The sequence below is a fragment of the Silene latifolia genome, chromosome 3 (genome assembly GCF_048544455.1).
Source record: "Silene latifolia isolate original U9 population chromosome 3, ASM4854445v1, whole genome shotgun sequence".
In the NCBI taxonomy this organism is placed as follows: Eukaryota; Viridiplantae; Streptophyta; class Magnoliopsida; order Caryophyllales; family Caryophyllaceae; genus Silene; species Silene latifolia.
Genome location: NC_133528.1, coordinates 124,785,655 through 124,796,870, shown reverse-complemented (window position 1 = coordinate 124,796,870; position 11,216 = coordinate 124,785,655).

Genomic DNA, 11,216 nt, shown 5'->3' with positions numbered 1-11,216 from the left:
GTCGATCGACTGGTCTGTTTGGTCGATCGACTGGCTGCACAGTTCCAGGAGCTTCTGTTCCTGACATCCTGGTCGATCGACTGGGTGAGGTGGTTGATCGACCGTTGCCCGTTGTTTACCAATTTTCGATCATTCCCCTGCTGCGTTTAGTCCATTTGCGGAGTTGAGGGAGTTTTCTCTTCACTTTGTTCTCCGACATATTTCTGATTTCTTCCATTTTCTTAACTTTACACATAATTACCGTCCCAATTTTGTTTTCTCGTTTTACGCGCGGCATTTTGTTTCTTTTCAGGTACCTATGGTAGCACTGCTGGCTACTGAAACCTCCTAGCTCACGCTGGTTTGGGGAGGTTTCCTTTTGCTGCGATTAAAGTCTTGTGAGTTTCCGAGTTCTTACTTCATGTCATATTTAGTTATTTACGCAAATTCCCGTTTTCCTTCTCATTCACTACATGATTTTGCACAATGGGGACATTGTGCGATTTGGTTTGGGGAAGGGTTTTGTGTTGCATTTCATTTGCTTGCATTCACGTTTACATTTTGTCTTGCATTGTTATTTAATTTCTCTATATATACAGAAAATTCAAAAAAATTGAAAATTTGAAAATTTTCAAAAAATGCACGTTTATTTTAGCATTTAGGTCGAGTCGTAACAGTAGTATTTCAATGATGACATTGCACTTGCATCTGTTTATGCCTAAGCCTTGTTAATTGACATGTTATTAGTAGAATCACATATGAATAATCTACGAGTTTTCGTTAAATTTCTTGCTGGACTTAAGACTTGACTTTGATTTTTGGCAAGCTACATCATTTTCTGAGATTTAGAGCCTATAACTGGTGACATTCATGACCAGTTCATCTAGGATTGTGAGTAGTTACTCCTTATGAGACATGTTACATAAATGTGCATAAATATGAACTTAATCTGCTTAATACCTGTATGCATTCGGTTTGTGATTTGTTGACACATGTAGTAGAGGTTTCCTTTATTCATTTTGCCCATAAGCTCCACACTGCCAAAAATAGCCTTTTTGTCCCGTTAACTACATCCTACATTTAGCCTGCCCTTGTCAAGCTAGTAGTTTATGTTCCTGGGATTGTTACTTCATTTTTGGTGGCATATGCTCTTTTGAGATGTTGATGGGAAGATGAAAAATGAATGAAGGAGAGAAAAGAAATAGAATTGAAAAAAAAAGAGAGAGAAATAATTCGAAAAGAAAAGAAAAAAAATTGTGCGCTGTACTGGAGAGTGCGGTCGATCGACCGGCCTCATTGGTCGATCGACTGCAGCCCGAGAAGGAGTATAAAGAGAAAAAATCAATCGTATAATTCAAAGTCTTTATTATATGGCGATTTTTGCTCCCATGTTGCAACTATATCTTATGGGGAGTTGATTGATTACACTTATATCGGAGATTGTGAGATTTGTGCTTGATAATTAGCACCGTGTTTTATCGTTTATTTTTGAGCAAGAAGTTGGATGTCATCATATGGTTTTGTTAAGTACTAGCTTGATCACCTGTACCTCCACACTCCCATAATTATCTTTGCCTCTTCTTACCCATTACCTCACATATCCATATTTACCTCGGCATGTGTCATGGTCATTTGTTTGGTTGGAATGCATATGTACGGTTGTAGAGATCATTTTCATATTAGACTGCAGACATGTTCTTATGGGTCGTAGTTAGGTGAGAGTCACTAACAAGATGAATTCTTTCTATCTTTTACATATTTCCACCTGCGCCTATTTGTGTGATATGAGCGACCCGTGAGAGTCCAATTTGATAAGTCTCTATAGTTGACGGTTCAACAGTTTTTTGACGACTTCATAACTCGTTTGCATGATTCATATTGCTAGTTGATTGTTAGTTATTGCATTAAATTGGTTTAGGCTAATCGGTTTGCATTTCGCTCTGAGATTGAACTCGTTCCACTAGGTTTTAGGATCGAGTCTAGTTCTTACTTGGGGACAAGCAAGGGTTTGGTTTGGGGAAGTTTGATGCGTGTCATTTATATGATGTTTTACACCTCATTTTACACGCATTTCAAAGCTCAATTGTGTAGTTTTATGCTACTATTTGCCCCATTTCGTCTACTTTCGTATTTTTATGTAAAATTGCAAATTTATGCGGAAATGAGTAGAAATTGAGCTAAATCCATCCCAGAGTATCTTTCATTGCATTTGACGTGAAGTATTTACTCAAGGAACGAGCTTGGTGCGCATTTCGAGGCCCGAAAGACAAATCCACGAGAAGTTAGAAGTCAAGTATCAGCTACATCAGTCGATCGACCGCTGCCCTTAGTCGATCGACCAACCCACGAGTTCCAGTAGCTACTGTTCAGCGAAGAGCAGTCGATCGATTGCCTTGCATGGTCGATCGACCAAGCCGCTAATTCTGACGTGAATTAAAGGATCGATAATTAAGAAGCCCAATGTATTCTTAGGTTTTGGAATAAGTCGACGTTATATTCCTATATAACGTAGCTTTAGGTCTGAGAATAATCATCCAGTTTTTTTACCTAGTTTTTATCAGTTATTAGATCACAAAACTTATTAGGGTTCTTTAGTTGATAATTATTTCCATCAATAAAGTTACTTTGGCATTCGGTCTTTGGATCCTTTCTCTGCAATTCCATTCGGTGTTCTTCTGCTCTTATTCAGTTTACTCTATTTCGTTCGTAGTATAGGAATTGCTAGATTAGTTTCCCAAAGCCAATTATCGTTTATTGTTATTTGCTTATTTAATTATTTCAAGTATGAATCCAGTAGTTTTATTCGTTAATCTTGTTGTTGTTTTTTCCAATATCATGAGTAGCTAGATTATTCGTGCTAGGATGTAGGGAATCTGTAGAATTAGGCGGCAGTAGAATAGTACAACCTGAATCGTGCCACGGTCGATCGACCGCACACTCTGGTCGATCGACTGGCCACGTGAGGTTTTGCTTCGTTTTAATTGATTTAAATTCTATATTTGACGAATCGAGTGCACGCGACTAGTTGAATGCTCAAGAAATGACCGACCCATTAGATCGAAAGATAGGGAAAGTTGTTAGACTACCAATTAAAACGACTAAACTATGCTAAGATCGAAAGATAGGTAAAGTTTAGGTTATTAATCACTTTTCAGGACGAGAGTCAGTACTAGTGATATTAGGGACCCGTGGCGAGATCGAAAGACGCTACTTGTTAAGAGTGGACCGAGAGGACCTCTTGTTTTCCCGCCTCATGTGTTTATTTCAGACCTACTTAGTATGCTGCTACCGAAACTACAGTGAACCGACCATCTTAGTACCCCTTTTATATTTGATTTTACACATTTCTTTAGTTTATTGCTCATTAGTTATAGACCAATTCAAAACAACCCCCACACACTGTTACCTTAAGACTAAAATCAGACAGCTAATTATTACATTCGCCTCTCCGTGGTTCGACCCTGCTACCGCTATCTATAGTTGTAGTTAGGAATTATAAATATTATTTTTGGTGCACACAACGACGGGCATCAATACCCCTCATTAATATAAATTCGGTGGATAGACATTTATCAACCACTTCTCCTACGTAACAAGGTTTGTACCCCGGTGTGGCCGAGTGCACTCCCTCGCGAAATAGGTTTTCATGGTTTCTACTATTTGGTAAGGCTATGTCTCAATTGATTATTTTAGCGAGAGGTCATGTCAATTTATTATCTATCACGTTTTAAGTGAACTAAAGCGGTGAACTACGATAATTGTAATTGACACGGTCAATAAACTCGATAAAAATGACAATGCATGTTTTAGTTATGGCGATTTAGCGATGCATGCGACATATAAATAAAATGCAAAACATAAAATAAATCCTAGTATGGCCTTCCTAAAATAGAAAATCTAATTAACTATTACATATTCGGAAACCAACTCCATTGGTCCCTTGAACTTCGGTTTAGGCACGCATCTCGAGGTAACACCGTCTTTATGTATCGCCTTCTTGAATGACACCATCATCAAGGAACTCCGGAATAAATAAATTACATAACAAATTACATAATTTCCTATTATACATTTGTAATTAAAATAAAATAAATGTATTAAATTACAAAACGGTGATACGAGATCACAATAAATTATAACCGAATCGATATTCCCATACATTTCGGGTAATACCAATTAAAAACTAAGGCCATACTAAGTAAAATTACATAATTCAAAAATTACATAAAATAAAATTATGACAATCATAAATAAAATGCAGCATTATAATATGTATGAACATGCCTAATTTTATGCTAAATCGCCTTTAAGGAGCCTATGTCGTATATTTAACGGTTTTTACGGATTTGCGTGATTCAACCTTTTAAAATCACAATAAATTGAATAAAATCATATTTATGCACAAGTTAATTACCCTAACCAACTTAGGACTCAAAATTAGTCTCCACTAACTATTTGACTATAATTAACTTATATTTCTTAAAATTGTTCATTAATGGACTCAAAATTACAATAAAATGCTATAAACTTCAAATAAATCACAAAAATTTCAAATAAATTCAAAATTTGAAATTTAAACTTATGAACATTCTGGAAAAGTACCATGACACTCATAATGTTCAAAAACTTAGGTTAAAATTTCGAAATTTTATCGGGAAAAAACAATGTTGCGGTTTATCGGATTTATCAATTATAATCATAAAAACATGAGGAAAAATTATATTCATCAACTTTTCAATTTTAGATCTGAAAAAGATAATAAAATGCAACATGTGACGTTTTTCCTTAGTCATGAAGTATGTTTTAGCAATTATTCACTAATTAAGTCACTATTTATGCTATTTTTCATCAAAAATTCATAAATCATGCATAAAGACATCATTATAGCCTATAATTTTACACACATCTTGTAAAATTGCATGTGACAACATACTAAATTTCTATGACTAGATTCGAAATTTATCTCATATTAACCTATTTTTCATTTAAAATCGATTTTTATCATAAAAAATCTATATTTCGAGCATAAGAACTCTAAAAATTATGAAAATTTACAGGTCATCTAAAAATAATATATGTGAAAAAATATCCAAAAACCACTGTAAAATTCGAAGTTTAGCTAATTTTAGTCCGAAAATGACATTTTAATCATAAAATCACATTTTTAATGCCATTATTATATAAAATGAACAATAAAAATCCATAAATTAACCAAAATATCCTAAATACATTTTAGGATCAGAAACTTCAACATGCATAATTTATTTCGTTATATATCATAATAACACAAATTTACAAGTTTTATATGTTAATCGTATAACTCGGAAAAACTATAACCGATTTGCATGCAAACAACCAAGGCTCATGATACCGCTTGTTAGAAAACTATATCTCATTACTTGACATATTCATATATGTGTTGTTTTAATTTAGTCATAAAATTAAAAGTTGATCTTATGCATGCAAACAATAATAAAATTAAAGAAGAAATCATCATCTTACATTGAAGATTTCGGATTTTATGGGCACAAGTGAGTTCTCCTACTCACTTGTTCTTGAGCTTACTTAAGTGGATGAACAAGGATTCAAGTAGAGAATCCCTCCCAAGGATTAATACCCTAAGTAACAACTTAATAAAATTAATATTATTATTACTAGAACAATATTAATTTTGTATAAAATTGACCAAAAATATTATTTGGTCTCTTAGTATTTCGGCTAAGAGAAGGGAGAAAAAAGAAGGTTTTTTTTTTATCTCTCTAAAACCTCTTATTTTAGATGTATGAATGAATAATAATACACTAGTTTTTCATGTAGTGTATAAGGTAAATTATAGAGCAAAAGACCCTTGGCCTTGCTCTTGAAAAACCGGGTAAGGGGAGGAAGAAGGGCCAATGCATGCACAAGGTTGTCTTCACAAGAACAAGTAGGATTGCATGGCTAGGTTTAGGAAGAAATGATTATGTTTACCACTAACATAATCAACATAATATATTCCTAATACCACCCCTAATTTCGGTCATTATAGATAAAATGGACTCCATTTTATTTTTGTCAATTTGTCACATGTCACATGTCACATAAAATTGTTATGTATTTTTAATATATTAAAAATCAACGTATTAATAAAAATACGTCATATACAAAATCGACTTAGTAATTCATAATTACTTGTACCAAAATATTTTACCAATTATAAATCACAACATCTTGTATTTATAATAATTTATTCATTCAAATGCAATTGTTTCCTTAAACAATAATTTCATCTAAGTAATAAAATAATTCGATTACTTAGACCTTATCTTATTTAATCAAATTACAATGAGACACGTAAATATTACTACCAAAATCGTCCGTCAATTTTAAGTAATTTAATTGACCCGTATCGTCATACGATCAATTAAATGATCAATTAAGAGTGTTACCCTTTAGGTATGACCTAAGGGGATCAACTGGTCACCACCGTCTCATGACAGTAATGTCAAACTCTAGTCAGCCAATGATTACCGATATGTGTGGACCAGTTGGCAGTAAAATATTACTTCCCAATTGTATTCTTTAAAATGAGATTTAAACATGTGATCATCATGATCAACAGTTGTGATCGCATTATTGTCGGAGGACGCATATTCCAACACGAACGAGTGATTTGCTTAATTATTCGGGATTTTTATTCCGTGTTATGTTTATTGTTTTGTTAATAATCTCTTCTTTATATAAGAAAGACGTCATTAGGTTAACAAACACACATTACACTACGCTTAATTACTCTTTTTCTCTTAATCACTGCTGGAACTTTCTCTCTTGCTTGCTTTGCCTCTTGACTCCGGATCTGAACTTTGTAATTCTTCTTTACTCTTTAATCTTAATTTCATTCTTTTGTTAGCTCTTAATCCTTTTCTCTCTCATCTTTGTTTTATTATTCTCATTAGTAATTTATTCTTAATCTTTGTTATTCATTTATTATGTCTTTCTTTAGTATAATCAATGTTATTGTTGTTAATTACACCAATAGCATGAGTAGCTAATTTCTCTTATGTTAGGATTAGGGGAGCCATGGTAGTGAGTTGACGATGTTGTGAATAGATCAGATAATTAATCGTGAGAACTATTTTATAACAATATAACTGTAATTGTTTAGTTGAGTCCACGCTTCTAAACCCATTAATTTGGTTAAATTCAATCCTAGATCGGAAGATTGGAATGAACAGACTTGTTATGAACAATAGGTTACCCTAACGAGGACCGAAGTTAAGTTAGTTGTTTTCAAGGGTGGATAGCGGACCGGAAGGACCTTTCCCTTGCCCTTCTCACAGTAGATCGTCTGAACCATTTATAATTGAGTTAGTAAACTGTCATGGTGAACCGAATTTCTAACATATTTCTCTCTATTTGATTACATATTTCGCTTGCCTCTGTCTTTACTGCTCTTTTCCCTTATTTCTCTTACCTTAAATCTTTATTAGTTTAGAAATCATTTAAAACCCCCATGTGTTATCAGACAAACTTAGATTAGCAGATAGATATAATAGCCTCCCTGTGGAGATCGACCCTACTCCCGCTAATTTCTGTTATTAGTTATAGCTAATTATTTTTGGTACTAAACGACGGTATCATGAGGCCCCAAATTGGATCTTTTGAGAAAATTGGAGTCATGCAAGGGCGCTTGTATCACTGAATAATGTAATTTCCAAATTTTAGTCAAATTTCTAAGTGTATTTTATGACATTACTGGTCTAACCTCCATTAAAAATTTCCGACATAAAAAATTAGTAAATTCTAATTTTGTCCTTGATTGATTAACCATGTATCAAATTTCAAATAAGGACCTACATATAGTTATTGTATAAACGAGATACATTCAAAATATACCGTGATTTTTTCGTGATGCAAAAATACATTGCATTTCAATTAATTTTATTAGTAAAATTAAATTTAAAATCTTTAATTAAACAAGTAAAAATGACCCAGTAAATTGCACGGTGGGGATGAATAAATACACCGTAACTAGTATTTCCGAGAAAATGGCATAATAAAACACAATATACAATACGTTAAGTACAATGGGCCCCACTTACATACTAATGTAAAAAGGAAACCAAAAAGGCATGCGCAGTAGTGAGATTTGATCGCTCGTGGATTTTGAGGAACAATTGAACAATTAGATCATTGCCGTTGCGCCATTAACATCTCAGATATACTTATGTACATTGAAAATATAAATTTTGGACCCTTTGTCTTTTGGGCCTCGGTTCTAAGAACCGGTTGAGCACCCTATTGGACGGGCCTGTTTTTCAGCCTCCATTTTTTCCTTTATTTTCCTTTAATTATGGAGACATATAAGAATAATTAAAGAAAAATAAGAGAAAAAAATGGAGGGTGAAAAATATTCGAGTTATTAATGAAAGAAAGATGGAGGGAAGTATGGATTATATAATAGGAAGTATGGAGGGAAACCAATGAAAAAACGGGGAAAAGTTTAGATGAAATATAAGAGAAAAGTAAAAAGCCATGTTGGCAACCCACTCATGACATGTTGGCACTTAAAACCTCTATTTGACGGTTTTGAGTAGTTTAGACACGGTTGGGAACAACTAACTAAGCTTAGGTGTGCAATTAGTATTATATCATACGCAGGGGTACATCTAGGAAAAGTGAAAAATTTAGGTGCACAGATGAGAATAACCTAATTTTGTTTCTTGTAGTTTTTATAATTATTTAACGTATCAATCTCATATTACTTGCCCTTTGTTCTTCTTTTATCCAGCTACTGTGAATTTATCCGAGGCTTCGTTTAAAATTCGGTAATTGCATAGCCGGTACCCGTCATCTCTGACTTTGCCACTTGTATGCTTGTTTGTTGTATTTCGTGCAGGCTTGTAGTCACTTCAAATCAGGCTTATCAACCTATGTGGATTCACTCCGGTCGAATCATTTTGACTCTCTTCGGAGTTGTCATGTAATGTACCCAATTCGTCGATCGCGTGATGATTTAGAGTTATTCTGATTGGATCATTTCAACTCTCATTGGAGCTGTCACGCAACGTACCCAATCCGTCAACCGCATGAAGATATAAAGGTTACTCCGGTCGGATCATTTCGATTCTCCTTTTGGAGTTATCATGCAATGTACCCGATCCGTCGACAGCATGAAGATATGGAGGCTACTTCAGATCATGCAATATACCGACTCGTCGACATGAAGAGACTACGAGCTAATCCGATATGGGTTCGTTTGGTTTCTCTTTGGAGTTACCCTGCAATGAACCTAGCTCGTCGACTGCGGGAGGTGTAAGAGACAAGAGACTACGAGCTACTCCGAGTCCTGAAATTTACCGACTTGTCAATGGGAAGAACAAGACGGCGAGCGACTCTCTTAGGAGTTGTCATGTAATGCACCAGACTTGTCGACTTCAAGAGCAAGAGACCGCAAGCTACCCCGAGTCAAATTATTTTGACTCTCTTAGGAGATGTCATGTAATATACCTGACTCGTCGACTTCAAGAGGCTACGCAATGCATCGAGTTAATACACCAAGCAATTTGTTAACGACATTAGGAAGATGACATACTTCCTAAATTATTGCAACACATATTTGAGAAGTCTCTACGAACAATGGCGTACATTTCTCTAAAGCACAGAATTGCACTTCACAAGATCAAGCCAACTTAGTTCAAAGAGGGATGATGTTTGTTTGGAAGTGTGGCTGCACTTAAGCTACATGTTTACCCAAGCTGACTATGTACTTGTAAAGCACGAAGTACTTTAGAAGTTCAAGCCGATGTAGTTCATAAAAGAGAAGGATTTTTTTTAGATTATTAATTTTTTTTGGGGTATGCAGTTTAATCTCTTGCTTAGGAGCTTTGTGTGCAGTTTAAGCTCTTACTTAGGAGCCTTGGTGGCAGTTTATGCTCTTGCTTAGGAGCCTTTATTGTTGAGCCTCAAGAGTAGTAGCGCTTCAAGAATTTTCCATTGATTGGACCGACACGAACACCATCTTCATCAACAATCTTATAAGCACCATTTGTGTAGACTTCTTGTACCACGTATGGGTCATCCCACTTAGAGGTGAATTTACCAACTGGTTTGTGAGAAGTGATGATTAGCCTTCGTACCGCAAGGACCAGGTCTCCGACTTGGAAAGAACGAGGGCACACCTTTTTGCTGAATGCGCGTGACAACCTTGCTTGATAACACTAGAGCTTTTGTTGAGCCTCTAATATTTTTTCATCAAGAGCCTTCAATTCTGTTAATCGCAATTTGTCATTTTTGTCATCTGTGAGTCCTTCTTTGATAGCGATGCGTAAAGATGGGATCTGCAACTCTAATGGCAACACGGCCTCAACTCCGTACACTAATGCATACGGGGTCACTAGAGTAGGCGTTTTGTATGTGGTACGATACGCCCATAATGCCTCACCAATTCTTTCATGCCAGTCTCGCTTTGACTTTGCTACTACTTTCTTCAACAAGTTGCAAAGGGTCTTATTGAAGGCTTTAGCCAAACCATTTGTAGAAGCGTAGTACATTGATGACTTGTATTGTTTGAACTTGAACTTGTCTCCTAAACTTGTCATCAGATGGTTGAAGAATTGTTTCCCATTGTCGGTTGTGATACGTTGAGGTACACCATATCTGTAGATGATCTGGGTTCGAATGAAGTCCACAACATTTTCTTTTTGACTTTCTATAGCGTCATGGCTTCTGCCCATTGTGAGAAGTAGTCAGTGCCGGCGAGAATATACTCATGTCCATTTGAGGTTTTGGATTAAGAGGTCCCACAACATCAAGTCCCCAAGCTTCAAAGGGCCATGAAGAAACAGTAGGGTGTAACGGCTCTGGCGGTTGGTGTATGAAGTTTGTGTAGAACTCATAAGGTTCACACTTTTTCGCGAAGTTCATACAATCTTGCACCATGGTTGGCTAGGTATTAATACCCCATTGTTTTGACACAATTGTGAAGTTCAGGCCCAGATTAATGAGCGCCACAAATACCAGAGTGAGCTTCATGCATTAATTTATCAGCTTCGTCCTTGCTTAGACACCTCAACCATTATCCCGAGAAAGAACGTCTGTATAGCGTCCCTTTTATAGTGAATAAACATCGGAGCACATCAACGTATCTCTACCTTGTGTCTAGGATCATTAGGTAATTTTTGGTGGTCCGAGAAATCAAAGGCAGGTTGACGCCAGTCTTCTTCATCTGCTGTGTAGACGCAAATTATGTTGGTCGT